At 29.5% G+C, this 14150-nt stretch overlaps 1 protein-coding gene across 1 annotated transcript in view; it reads right to left on the minus strand.

Moving 5' to 3' along the window:
- LOC128388946 (potassium voltage-gated channel subfamily A member 2-like) overlaps positions 1 to 14150 on the minus strand; it is a 56372-nt gene that overhangs the window by 40898 nt on the left and 1324 nt on the right. The window lies entirely within an intron of this gene.

Below are 14150 nucleotides of genomic sequence, written 5' to 3' on the forward strand. Positions count from 1 at the left end.
CATTTTCTTCACTTTTCATGATAATTTAATACAAGAGAAAAGGTTAATTGTTTCAATAGTTATTTTCTGTCAAGTAAAAACTTTATTATTACAATTAAAATGTTAGAATAATATTTATCATCCTTGGTTCTTATTATTATCATGTTCTGTTTGGTGAAAAATGAATTCTTGATTCAAGAATTTTAAAAATTTCTCTTGAAAAATTATTCTCATTGTATTCAAGATAACTGAATATCTTGTTTAGTTGTTGTATGTTTACTTTAGTATCATGAATGTTTAGGTTGTTCAGGAAAAATTGAGTTCGAACTTTTTTTTCTTCTTCTTCTTCGAAATAACAAAAAGAAAAGAAGAAAATTCCTAAAAAAACAGATTCACTAAACTTTTATCTTCCATCATGCTTATGCTGATTATTATCAGAACTTTTTATCTTCCAAGTTAATCTTTTAAAACTGATCGTCATCATGATCGTCATGGAAAATGCTGAGATGAATGTTATTTGTTTGTTAGATCCTGTTAACAAATAAACTGATTTTCAATATGGAGAAAAGTAAATCATCTTAATCTGTTCATTAAATTTCATGAGACAAAATTTTTCTTCACCCTCATGGTTATCCACACTCTCACTTGAGCCACTTCACCTCCTTAGCATCCGATAAGAGATTCAATTTGATTAAGAAACAAATAAATTGAATAATAATAAGCTTACATATGATAATTTGTTGTTCAAACTACAAATTCAATTATGTTTCCATATTAATAATGATAACTGAATTTACCTTTTTCATTTAATTTTTTTTCTTCTTCTTCTCCTCCTCTTCTTCCCTTCCTGTTTTCTTCATCATTTCCTTTTCCGGTTTTCCATTTTATCATCTTGAAAATTTCTATATTATTTACACATGATTCAAGTTAGATGGATTTTCAACTTATCCAACGATTTACATGTGAAAATATCAATCATGAAATTGTTCAGGGAAGAAAAGAAGAGAATATTTTATTTGTTCATTCTGATTTTTTTTTCTTTTCATGATGAGATTGATTTTACCTTTTCTTTTCTCCATTCAAGATGAACTTCCACTGTTATATAATCTCAATTTATATATACACATTTAGCTTTGAAATTTTATCTCCCATTGAATTGATGAGAATGATGAATCTTCTTATATGATCATGATAATGATGAATGTTTCAACTTATTTCAACTTCATCTCCTCTTTTACCTGAGTTTCAATGAAGCGAATATGATAAACATGAACCCAATCAACAGTTCCGATTCACAACTGATTCAAAAAGAAGGCAGAAATGACCAAAATGAATCAGTTTGGAATCGGATGATTTTTGAATTGTACTGAAAGATTGATGATTCTTTAACGATTCAAAAGTGGATTTTATGTTTCTAATTTTTGAGGAATTAGAATGAAGTAAATTCAGCTTGAAAATGCAGAAAAAATGGAAATTTTGTCAAATTTCTCGCTAATTATAGAAAGTTTTTAGATTCAGAATTCTGAGAATAATAGCTGAGATGTTTCTAGCCTATTTTAATAGACTTTCGCAAATGTTTTGAATTATATTTTACCAGATTCTATTTTTTTGCAAAAAGTTTAATGTCAGAATTCAGAAAATTACAAATTTATTGATTAATGAAATATTAAATTGTCTTAGAAAAAAGTCAAAAAATCAAAAGAATCTTAAATTCGTGAAAATAGAATTTTGTCTTTCGAGATTCAAAATCTCTATTTAAATGAAACAATTCACATCCCAAATATCATCTTCATCATCTTCCTTTTCTTCATTATCGCTATTCGTTGTATTATTTATTTTCCCAATACTATTTTTCGAGCAAAGTGCTTTGGAAATGCTGACACGAATTTTATTTTCTTGATCTTCAGTGTATTCCATGATTCCAGACTTTCGAAGAATATGCTCTATAGAAAATGAATTTTCAAGGAATATGGAAATTAATTAATGGAAAATTGGGATTCATCATAAAATTTTGTAAACTAAATTGACTTACCAACTAAAGAATTAACTCTTTTATGACCTCGAATTATATTGAAATTACCTTGTCCAGGTAACTCAAAAGGGTCAACATATCCAAAAATAAAAGGAAGTGGACGCTTCTTTTTCCTATCATGACCTGATTCTAGAATCTCTTCAGTTTCTTCTTTGTCATAGCTTTTCTTACCAATGGTTGCATTTGCATAGTAATTTTCGGGAAAACAAATTTTCACAAGCTGGTATGCAAATGAACAAGGCTTTTTTGGCTTTGATCTCTTGACAGCGATTTCATATTTATTCAGATCTAATTCTAGTTCACCTTCCAGGAAAATTCGTTGTTTCTTTTCCTTCTTGTAAGTTTTATCTTCTTGTATTACTATGGTAGTAGCAATCTCATCCCTGGAATCTTTATCTAGAATCAACGAAACTTGAAATAGAATGTCAATTATTTCCATGATTGTTGCTCCATTTGGATCAAATGATGAGAGAACTTTCTTCTTCTCTTGTATAGAATCAACTTTCACTCTAAGATTTGATAGTAATTCCAAGCGATCCTTCGTTTTATGATTACATTTACATCCAGAATCTTTGCTAGAATTTTCACTATTTTCGTCACTATCTTTATTGAATGAACTTGTTTGCAGCGAGTTATTAGGCGATTGACTCTTCCCAGTTTCACTTTCCATTGAAATTGAATTTTGAGATTGAAACTGAGATTCTTTCAAAGTAGAAAGAAAAGCTTGAATCTCATCATCACTTTCCAGTAGAGTTTGTTGTGGTGATTCCAGTGAGCTTCCAAGTGGCTCATGTGTTAAAGAAAATTTCCATCTACCGTTTCCATGAAGTTTTTTACAATCAGCCCATTCGGAATTAATTTTTCTATTTTTTTCCAAGCATGTTTTCAAATCGAGAGGAGTTTCTAAAAGAAAATTTTAATATTAATTTCAGTTTTCACAATAACATTGAATAGAATCTTACCTGCGACAGCTATAATTTGTCCAACAACATTGTATTTACCAGCTCTTAGTCTGAAGAAATTATTTAATACATCGAAATAATCATTGAAAGGTAAATCGAATCCAATATCTACGAATGTCGAATTACGATTTCACTAGCTGATGATTTAGAAGTGGGCGCTTTAGACGTAGACGGTGTACCTTTTCCTTTGTCAATCTTTTTCTTGATTTCCACTTTTTTCAGAATTTCAGAGAAATCCGATTGTGATGTAAATGGTAATTCATCGGCTTGAAATCTCTCGATATTAATATTCTCGACAAATATCCAGTTAGTCATAGCTCTCACCATATTTTTCAATTTCATTTCTCTAGCATTACTAACCAGAAACTTGAAATTTTGAAAGAGATCCGCTGAATCCTCTGAAAGTGCAAAAGAAATAATTTTTGAGTAAAAAATTAAATTGAATTAATTTCTAATGAACTTACCAGCTATTATCATAGCTAATCCAAATAATGGTGCACAACCAGGAATTAGAATCTTGATTAGATTCTTTCTTGTGTAGACCATATTTTTGAGATCTTTCGGAATGTTTTCGTTGGAAGTCTTGAAACACACTGTAACACATTTTTCTTTCAATTCTGGGTCTTCGATTCTTATAAAAGCACCGATAATCTTTTCAGACATTTTCAATTTGAATAAACAGCCAAGTAAAGTTGATTGATTTGTTAAATTTTTCTTTTTCGTTGAACTCTTAGATTTTTTCACATTAAAAGTGTAAACTTTTCTTCTAGAACACAATTCCATGTACACAGGATAAAAAAGAAAATAAAATGGAGCACATTTTGCTAGAAATGTGATTTAAAATTGAAATTTATCTAAAAAGGAAACTGGTTGATAAGAGAAAATAAAATTGACTGATAAAGAGAAAAGAATTTTTTTTAAAAAGAATAGAATTTGACGCGCGATTCTGATTGGTCCATTTTCATAGTTACCATGGAAACGCAAATAATTCTTTTCTCTTTAACTCATATGGTAAACACGTTGTTTCTCAATTGTTTACTCATTAAAAGAGTTAATCTTTTCAGTCAACATTTAATTAATTTAATTTGTTTCAATTGTTTTAATTAAACATTTTATTATTTAATAATAAAAGTCAATTTGTCAAGTGATTAATATAATGACTTCTAATCGAAATGCAAGTCGTAAAAAACGCTCGGAAAATCATCAACAACAATCACTCTATTTATACAATCTTCCCAATCATGATGATTCTGATTCTATAAACGATGAATTGGAAAATCAACAATCTATTGAAACCGAAAGTGTTTCCAATCGTAGCAATGTTTCCAGTGTTTCAATGGAATCTGATCGATTGCAAATTATTTGCACAGAGCCAAGTTTCTCGGAATATTGTGATGTACTTGTTTCAACTCTCCTCTCATTCAATGGGTTTAGTTTAAGCTCTGTGATCAACACAGTGAATCTTTTCAACTGTATCTCAGAAAGATTTTCTAGTGACCCAATCATTATTCCAAGTGTCCGATATTATTGGGAGAGTAGAGCTAAGGAAAGTGATTTAAGTGTATATTTGCTTTGTGAAAAGAACCATTCTCATGGCCCCTACAAAGGAGAGCCGAAACTCTATGAGCCTTATGAGTGTCAAGATCAAATAGTTCCTGCTACAATTGAAAATGGAAAATATTTCATTCATTTGCCCCTGAGATCCCAGCTTGAGAACATTCTCGAAATTCTGCCAGAAAATTGTTGGATTTCTGATTCGACCGTTAATGATGTTTGCAATTCGAATCTTGCAAGAAAGATACAACAAACAACAACTTCGCACGGAATTTCAAAATTCACGTTAACTCTTCATGCAGATGAAATATCAGTTGGAAAAAGCTCTTCAGAAAAAATTTTCCCAATTTTCATATCTCTAAATGACTTGAAACTTGAATTTAGAAAAAAATTTTTCTTTTTGGTTGGAATTTTCGTTGGCAAAAATAAGCCACCAGTGGAGTGTTTCTTGGGCCCAATATGTGATGAGCTGGAATCACTTTCTATTGATCCTATTTCTTGGGAAAATAAACTTTCAACTTTCCATCTTATTGGATTGATCGCAGACGCTCCCATGAGAGCTTATCTTAGAAACGTCAAGCAATACAATCACATAAATGGGTGTGATTGGTGCCTTGTAGAGGCTTCAACAATTAATGGTGCGAGATTTTTTCCTAACCAAACAAGAAATGAATTACAAAGAGTCAAAAGAAAAAAACAAGACTTTCTAGATTTCAAGAACTATCTGGAAAATTCTTTCTCTGAAAATGTGCCTGTTCAAAATCCAAGATTCCGAGGTTTGAGTGGAATTTCACCGTTGCTAAAATTAAGTGATTTTGATCTAGTCGATGGTGTTGTAGTTGAACCTATGCATGCAATCAGCTTAGGTGTCTTCAGAAATTTACTCATGAAAGGTTTATTGGTTTTGGATTCTAACCAAATACGAGATTCATCGATTCGAAAAGCTCATTTCAAGCAAATATTCAACTCTAGAATAATGTCTATACAAGTTCCAACTGAGTTCACTAGAGCTCCTAGAGAATTGGATCATACCAAGTATTGGAAATCGAATGAATTTGATTCTTTTCTTTGCTACTTTTTCTTCACCACTGCGCAAGGATTATTGACTTCGAAAGTTTTGCATCATACAATGGCACTATCTCGACTTTACTATTTGGCACATTCTGGCAGTGGAAATTCAACAGAAATCGAAGAGATAAGAAATATGGTTGAAGAAGTGCAGAAAGGATTCTCAGTGTTATATGGACCCACTTTCCTCTCTTATAACCTTCACATATTGACTCATTTGGCTGATTCAATTGTTAATCTTGGCCCTAACTGCAATATGTCTTCTTATCCTCTGGAAAATAGAATGGGTCAGCTAAAGAAGAAAGTTCACCGCTTTTATAAAATTGGATCATCGTTGGTTAGATTTTTTGCAGCAGATTCTAAATTCGAAGAAAATAAGATCAAATATCTTGAGAAATGGAATTTAACTGCCAGAGAACGAAAGTTTTTCTCATTACAATCAGATGGGCACGAATTCACAACAATCCCTGACAATTATACAACATTAGAAACCAGACATAGAGTTTCTCGTCTTCTGAAGTCAAATATTGCTTCTTGTCAAAACATAACAATCGAAAACTCAAGATTCTTCAAAACAATCAAATTCGATAGAATTAGATTCTCAACTTTTCACTATTGCACCGGGAAGAGAAGAGATGATTCAAAAATCAAAGGCAATGATGGCTTTTTCTATTGTATCAACCAAATCATTGGATACAACGATCAATTTTTCTTCTGCTGTAAACGTTACATAACAAAAACCGTGAAATTGGATTTCAGAGGATTCACGGGAAATTGCTCGTTTGAATTAGAAAATATTCATTCAATAAAAAAGACGTCGGAAGATTCAATAGTCTTGGAAAGATCAGAAATTACTTCGAAAGTCATCTTGGTAAAATCAACAACATTCAGTCACAGATATAATTCTGATTTCATTGTGGAAATTTTTCTGAAAAATAAATAGCCGTTCAAGAAAAACAGCTGTTCGCGCCTCAGAAAATTCGATTCGAATTTTTCACAAAAAAAGCTAATCAACCTGCCCCAGACGCGTTCGTTGTCATTTTCCACCATTTTGTTTAATTTCTTTTAATTTAGATTACTTTTAATTGTGAAATTTTAATTGTGTCAATTTTCAACAATCAAATTTCTTGTGATTAAGTGCAAAGTTGTGAATTTGGGACAATCAAATAAAGGTTAGTATAAAGTGTGAATCTTGTGTTAAATCTGTGATTCTATTTTCCTAAACAAGGTTTTTGATTTTGTTGACATTTTTTTTTTGCTTTTTTGTTTAAATCAGAAAAATGGGAAATTCTCTTAACTTTCTCATGTCAAAATTATCAATCAATTGTGGCAAAAAGTCAGAAAATCAAAATTTTCAAAAAGAAAGGAAATTTGTTCCAATTTATCAACAAGAATATGATTTTCCAGTTTATATGGATTTCGAATTGGACCAAAGCTTGATGGAAATTGATGAAGCATTTGAAAATATCATGGATTATACCATGGAGTTCGAGCTTATGGATTATTCTTTCAGTTCAATAGGAATCTATTAGAATCAATTACCAAGAATCTCACATTTCCGATTTTCCAATGCCAAGGAATCATGATCTCAATAATCAAAGTCATTCTAATTTTCCACCAGTCAGAAAATCTTGCCAAATCAAAGCTTTTTTACTCTTTAAATTTTTCTTTCTATTCTTTTATTTTTATAAACATGAATTCTATATAGTTAGATCTAATTCTTTCTAACAATTGTTATTTTTCCATGAAATTGTTAATCCATCCAATCAATAATCAAAATATTTTTACTGTTTTCTACTCAAAAAATCTATGATTGTTTATTTACATACTGAATACTGAATCAGAAACTTGAATAAATCTACTGTTGATTCTTATGAGTTTTTTGTCAACAATCTATTACTTTGAAAGATTTCTAATTTCCTAGAAAAAATTCTAATCAAAAATCCAAGAAACAAAGAGAACAGCTATTGAATCAGATTTTTCGAATAAGAACCGATTCATTTTTATTTCTGATGCGTTGTGATTCAGCTTCTGATTCAAAAGTGATTCACTAGCTATTCAAAGCTGTTCACAAAAAATTGTTATGTTGATTGGGAAGATAGAAATTAAAATGTATCGAAATTTGCATGGAGAATAATTTTCTCACTTTTATCATGGTGATTATGATAAAGATGATAATTTATATACCCGATTCACCTGTAAGTTATTTATTCTCAATGGATATTAGCTTTGAATTATCTCAGAACACTTGAAAGAAAAAGATTCTTATTTGAAGGTAAGAGTGAAGATAAAAATGAAATGATGATGGAGGATGAGGAGGGTATGCATGAGTAGGAAGATGAAGAGTTTGCTTTAATATCCTTAAAGTAAGAACTGGATACTTTTACTTTGCTTTCATCTCTCTACTGAGTGGCTCAGTGAATTGGGAGTAATAATAAACTTCTGAAGAGAGAGAGAGAGAGAGAGAGAGAGAGAGAGAGAGAGAGAATCTCAATAAACATCCACTGAGCTTCACTTCTTGATGATGAAAATCTAACATGAGATAAGAACTCATGGTGAAAATGAGCAAAGAACTTTGAAAAAAATATCTAAACAGAAAAAAGAGAGAAAAAACTGGAATTTTTACCTGAGAATACTAACCTTTTTTTCACCTTCTCTTTTCTTCTTTAACCTTCATCTTCTACTCTCCACCACCACCTCCCTGATCATCGTCATCTTAATTCAGAGAAAGTAGGGAGAAAGTGAGGTAGAGATAGAAGGGGAGACGAATATCCTTTTCTTTCTGAACAAGAAACATGATGGAGAGAAAAAAGTTCTGACTCGAAATAAGATTTTCTTCTTAGATATTAACCATCAATCAAATTCTGTTAAACTCAGAGAGCGAGAGAGAGAGAGAGAGAGAGAGAGAGAGAGATGAAAAACAGTATTGTGATGAAGATGATGAAGATGAAGAGGTATGAATGATTCTTAGTCATATAAGATGATGAAAAATAAAAGTAAACAGCTGAGAGGATGAGGAAGAGAAGATGAAAAAAAGATCATCTGTGAGCTTCTCCTTCACTCTTATCATCTTATCATCATGTTTGTAGTTTTTTCATTTTAGAAATTATTTTCCAGAACCTTTATCTTCAACTTGAGTTTCTACTATTATAAAACTATTTTATCGTTAGAACATTTAAATCCTGAATAATGAATCAATCTAACTCCCTGTTATTATCTCATGGGACAAAATAGAGGATGAGAAAACTTTTTATCTCTCTCTCTCTCTCTCTCTCTCTCTCTCTCTCTCTCTCACCCACTCACTCATTTAGATGAATTTCAATTGTTCATCTATGAATACTCATGAATCTCTGAATAATCTGGGAATTTTTTGTTCTCAGATTTCATTGATGATAAAGTTTGACTCATGAATTGAAACAACAACAATTGACACACTATTACATTTCAATTGATATTATTATTTACTCAATATACATGATAGATATTATTTGATATCTTTGTCTTTCATCTTGAACACTATTCAAAGTTCATCATGAAGGTATTACTTTCATCCTGGTGAGTATTGTTTTTCCATGATGAATCAACAAAATCTCAAAGTAAATAATCATGAACTGTCTCATATTATCAACAGTTACTCCACATTTCTGGATCAATCATCATGAATCATTCAGGTTTTACTTACATTTAAAGGTAAATTTGATGCATAAAAAGTTCTGGTTCAGATTCTGGTTTAAAACATTTTTCTCAGAAATTTTGAAACTTCTCATTCCAGAAATCTATTCAGTTATTGTAATTTTACCTGGAGATAAAACTGGATAAATTCTGAATAAAAAAAAACTTTTATTCTCAAAATTTTCTGAATTAAATTTTCTGTAATACATGTATCTCATCATGTGAATATTCAGGATTCTGGTTCTGGTGAGAAACATGAGTTTACACCTCAAACACAATTTACTATTAATAATACATCACATCTAAGCATTTTGGGTGGGTAAACATGATGAAATCAGGGATGAGGAGATAATTTTTGTCATTATTTACCTTTCCAACTCTGACTATAATTATCATCATTGAATCAACTCAACTCGTACTCAAACAGTAAATAACAGTAAACATGATGAATGATGAAGGATTACCAAGCCTTCAAGGCTCAGGAATCGATAGATGGTAATAAATATTACATGGAATTCTATCTTTCTCTTTCTGACAAAATTCTACCAGCATTTGACTTACATGAGACTCAACGATGAGAGAAATTATTATAAAATCCAGAACTTTATTTTCCAATCAAAAGCGAAACGAAAAAAAAACTCAAAATTCTGATGGCAAAATGTTCAAACTAATCATCAACTTATATCTTTTGATTAAACATGATATCAACTAAGAACCATCAGCATCATCATGATACATTTGCACTGGAAATGAATTTTAAAATGGAAAAAATAGATAAAAAAAATTCGATTATAATTTTAATCGTGTTTGCATGAAGCTCGAAAACTTGATCACTATTATTAGAAATTCGAGTTCCCTCATAACGATAGATTTTATCGATTTTCTCAAAATTCTGTCATGAGTTGATTGCAATTCACTCTTCTTGCTGTCTGTTAGTTTTGTATATTCGTAATAAAAGTGAATGAGAGACTCGAAATGTTTCTAATCAGGTCAAATTCGAGAAAAGTTCAGATATTATAAGAACATTTTTCGAATTCATTTTGTTTGGTTCGATTTTTTTTTCTATTGTTTGAAAAGACGAACAAAAAAAAGTTAATTGTTATCATAAGGAGAACAAGTAAAAAAAAAGTTCATCATTGATTCAGTGCTAAATGATTTCAATCGTTTGATGCATTAACAGCAGCCTAATATCATCATGATACCCTGAGGGTTTAAATTTTACATTCAGCTGATTATCAGAATCATTATCAAGCTCATTCCATGTTCATTGTTAATGTTGATTCCTTTTGTTTCTTTCAGGGGAACATGAGAATTTTTCTTTCTATTCTACTGGAATAATATGTCTCTATCTCTTTCTCAGTTCAAGGAATCCAGGGAATTCAGTTTCCATTATACTTTCCTTGGTTTTCTTATGAATTTCTCATGGAAATTTTCTTCCAACTCAGATTTATTTCACTCATGATAATGAAACAATATTAATCTAATGATATAATCACCGAAATTCTGTCATGATAATTAATCTATTATTATTCAGATAAGAAAAAAAGTTGAAGGTAAACTCGAGAAGATAATTTTTCCTTCTTTACCTTTTCACTAATCCTTCATCTCTTAATCTTGTCATCATTTGAAAGGATTAAGGTTAATGATTAATAATCTTCAATCAAATCTGAGATAATTTAACTTCTCCCCCATTCTTATTATTATTTTCCTAATAGTTAATTAATCAATTAACTTAACCATGTTTGTCAAAAAAATTTCATTATTAACTATTAACACAAAACTGTCAACAACAGTTAATAATCAATTTTAATTGTTTAATGTGAGAGACAAAGGGAAACAAAAATTGAAATCAACTTGACACAATTAAGCTAAATCAATACAATGTAACAATCGAGATACTAATAACAATTAATAAAAGTTTTCAATTCTTTTTCAATTGTAAACCTTAACCATTTAAAACTAATTGTTCATTGATGATTAAAATGATCAGGTGACTAATTTTTGCTCTTGATTAATATTAGTTTTACAATTGACTAAACAATTATTAAATTTTTAATGGTTCAACGATTTGAATGAAACTAATACATTAGTTTAATCATGATAACGGTAAAAAAAAGTTCAAAAATCGATACATATTTGCTTGTATTACTTATACCACCAATTTAATCAGCATTAAGAATCAACTAAACTAATCCATATCATCATTCTTGATCCATTATCATCATGAAACAAGATGATTATCATCTTAATCATCATCATCATTTACCTGAGAATGAATTTATTTTTTTTTCTTCATCTGATTCGAGTAAGTTGAAAATTCCTATTCGTTCATCTAATCATCATTAAATATATAACATTCTAGTAATGAACTTAACCATCAAGATGATAATCATCATCATCATCATCTTATTTATCATCATCATCAACAACATTCTCGGATAAGTAATTTACAGTATCATGTATATATAAATACACTGAATTCATGAAGATAACTATCATCATGTTCAATTGATTTTATTTTAGATGATGATAACTATCATCATATTACAGTTAGAACCACGGATTATATTATCGATAATTATCTGTTGGGTGAACAAAATTTTCTTGATGAAATTCATTTTATTCAGCTTCTCAGATTCAATAATCAAGATAACCAAACCAAAAGGGTAATCATAATTAACTTAAACATCTAAACAACATAACATGTTGATCATTTTAATGCTATAAATTATCACCAACCCAGAATATTATCCTTAATATTATATTACTGAGTTGCTACTCATTCAGATTATTCAATATTGTGATATAATATCATGAGCAATACCTGAAGAAGCAAAAGAAAGAGGTAAAAATGAACCTGGAAATTGACTCACATAAATCAATAAAATATAATAGTAACAAACTCTCTCTCTCTCTCTCTCTCTCTCTCTCTCTCTCTCTCTCTCTCTCTCTCAGTTCATGAGGAGGTTGAAGTCTTTATATTATATAAGAGGGGATGGAACTTGAAGATAACCTGAAAACGAAGATTCTCCAGATTAACTGAACGCTTTCAGAATTTTGAGAAAACAGTAAAGAAGACAAAAGGATAATGTTATCATTTAACACCAAAGAATCAAAGAGATCAGAATTTTGACCTTAAAGAAATTTCATCAACTGAACAATTCCAATAACAGTGATAATCAGGATACAAAGACTGGGAAGATAAGTAAGAGATGCTAAAGATTAACTAATAACAATGTTACATGATTACATTTGTGTAATAATAATATTACAATAAGTTGATGGATTAATTTTGCTTTTCTTTTGGGTTGAAAGTTTGTCAAAATGGTTGGACAACACCACCATTGGTCATCATACATGGTGTTTTGTATAACTAATGAATAGATTCATGGTGATGATGATGATGATGATGGTGATAAGTTATCATGATACAGATTCTGAAGAGATGAGTTATTTTTTCTGGGTTAAGTAGCCTTGTTAGTTGTGCTGGTTAACCAACAACAAAAAGTTATATATTTATATAAATATTATAACAACAAAACCTTTTACTTTATGGGTTAAGTTTTTTGTCAGTTTCCTTATTCATTCAATAATAATAACATGGTAACCATGATAATACAACAACAAGATTGAATTTTCGGTAGGAATCATAATAATCATCATCATCATCAGCATCACTATCATCAGGATAGTCTTTATAAGCTGAATTTGCAAGCAAAGAAATCAAATATAACAATTTATATGAATATATATGAATCTGAATGTGTAGTTAAAATATCATTTCGAGCATCATGTTAACATGATGATGAAATTTACTATTCCAAGATTAATGGATGATAAAATTTTCTTTCATCAATTTTTCTCCATCTTCTTGTCCTTTTGTCCGCATCTTCATCCTCATCACTTTGTTATCATTTTATATATTTACCTTTGATAATGAATCTTGACAATTGTGATGAATGAAAATGTTAACTTTTTAATTGTAAACAATTTCATCATTTGGTTAATCAGTTAATTGAATTTTCTTATAATAATTATGTACCTTTCTAAATGGTTAGACAAGCAATTTACTAATCAAATGTCACTGATTGTTAAAAGTTAATTGACCGATCGGTTAATGAAATTGTTTTTTTTATTACTTCCTAAATTGTTACAATTTCAATAGATTTTATAATTGTTAATCAAATTAAGTTAGTTTTCATTTTCATCCATTATCATGTTGATATTTTTCATGTGCTACCTGAATGAACCTTTCAATGAATATCTTGAAATTTTCATGTTACCATGAAATGATTATGATAATGATGATTATTATTCATTTCAATTAGTTTGTGTGATAGTTAAACTGATGAACAATTTAAAAAAAAAAAAGTTTCTCAATCATCACAAAACTTTCATTCATTAAATGTAATTACAAGTTGATGAAAGGTTTTCAATTGATCAACAATAATAATCAAAGTTATAATACAAAAAAAATAAACTAAATTGTTACCATGAAAATTGAACATGATAACAATTTAGTTGCAGTATAATCAATAACAATCAACTTATATTAGTAATACAATTAATGGTAAATTTAAATATTAAACTGGGAACAAAATTATTCTCATCATTAACTTTTCACTTTTAATTTTACAACAATTAACAAATTGTTCTGATTGATTGTTAACTCTGATTACCAAGGATAACCTTGGATCTTGTTGATGATAAAAATATATGACAGTTTTTTTGGATAAGTTACAAAAAAGAAAATCTTTTTTTTTTCTTTCTCCTCTAAATTGTCTGGGGTTAATTGTAACAATTTAGAATCTTTAATTTAATTGTGACAATCAAATTTAATTGCGAAACATTCATCTGTTGATTTAAAATCCTTTTAATCTCAA

Source organism: Panonychus citri, unplaced genomic scaffold, assembly GCF_014898815.1.
Source record: "Panonychus citri isolate SS breed McGregor unplaced genomic scaffold, ASM1489881v1 Contig00104, whole genome shotgun sequence".
NCBI lineage: Eukaryota > Metazoa > Arthropoda > Arachnida > Trombidiformes > Tetranychidae > Panonychus > Panonychus citri.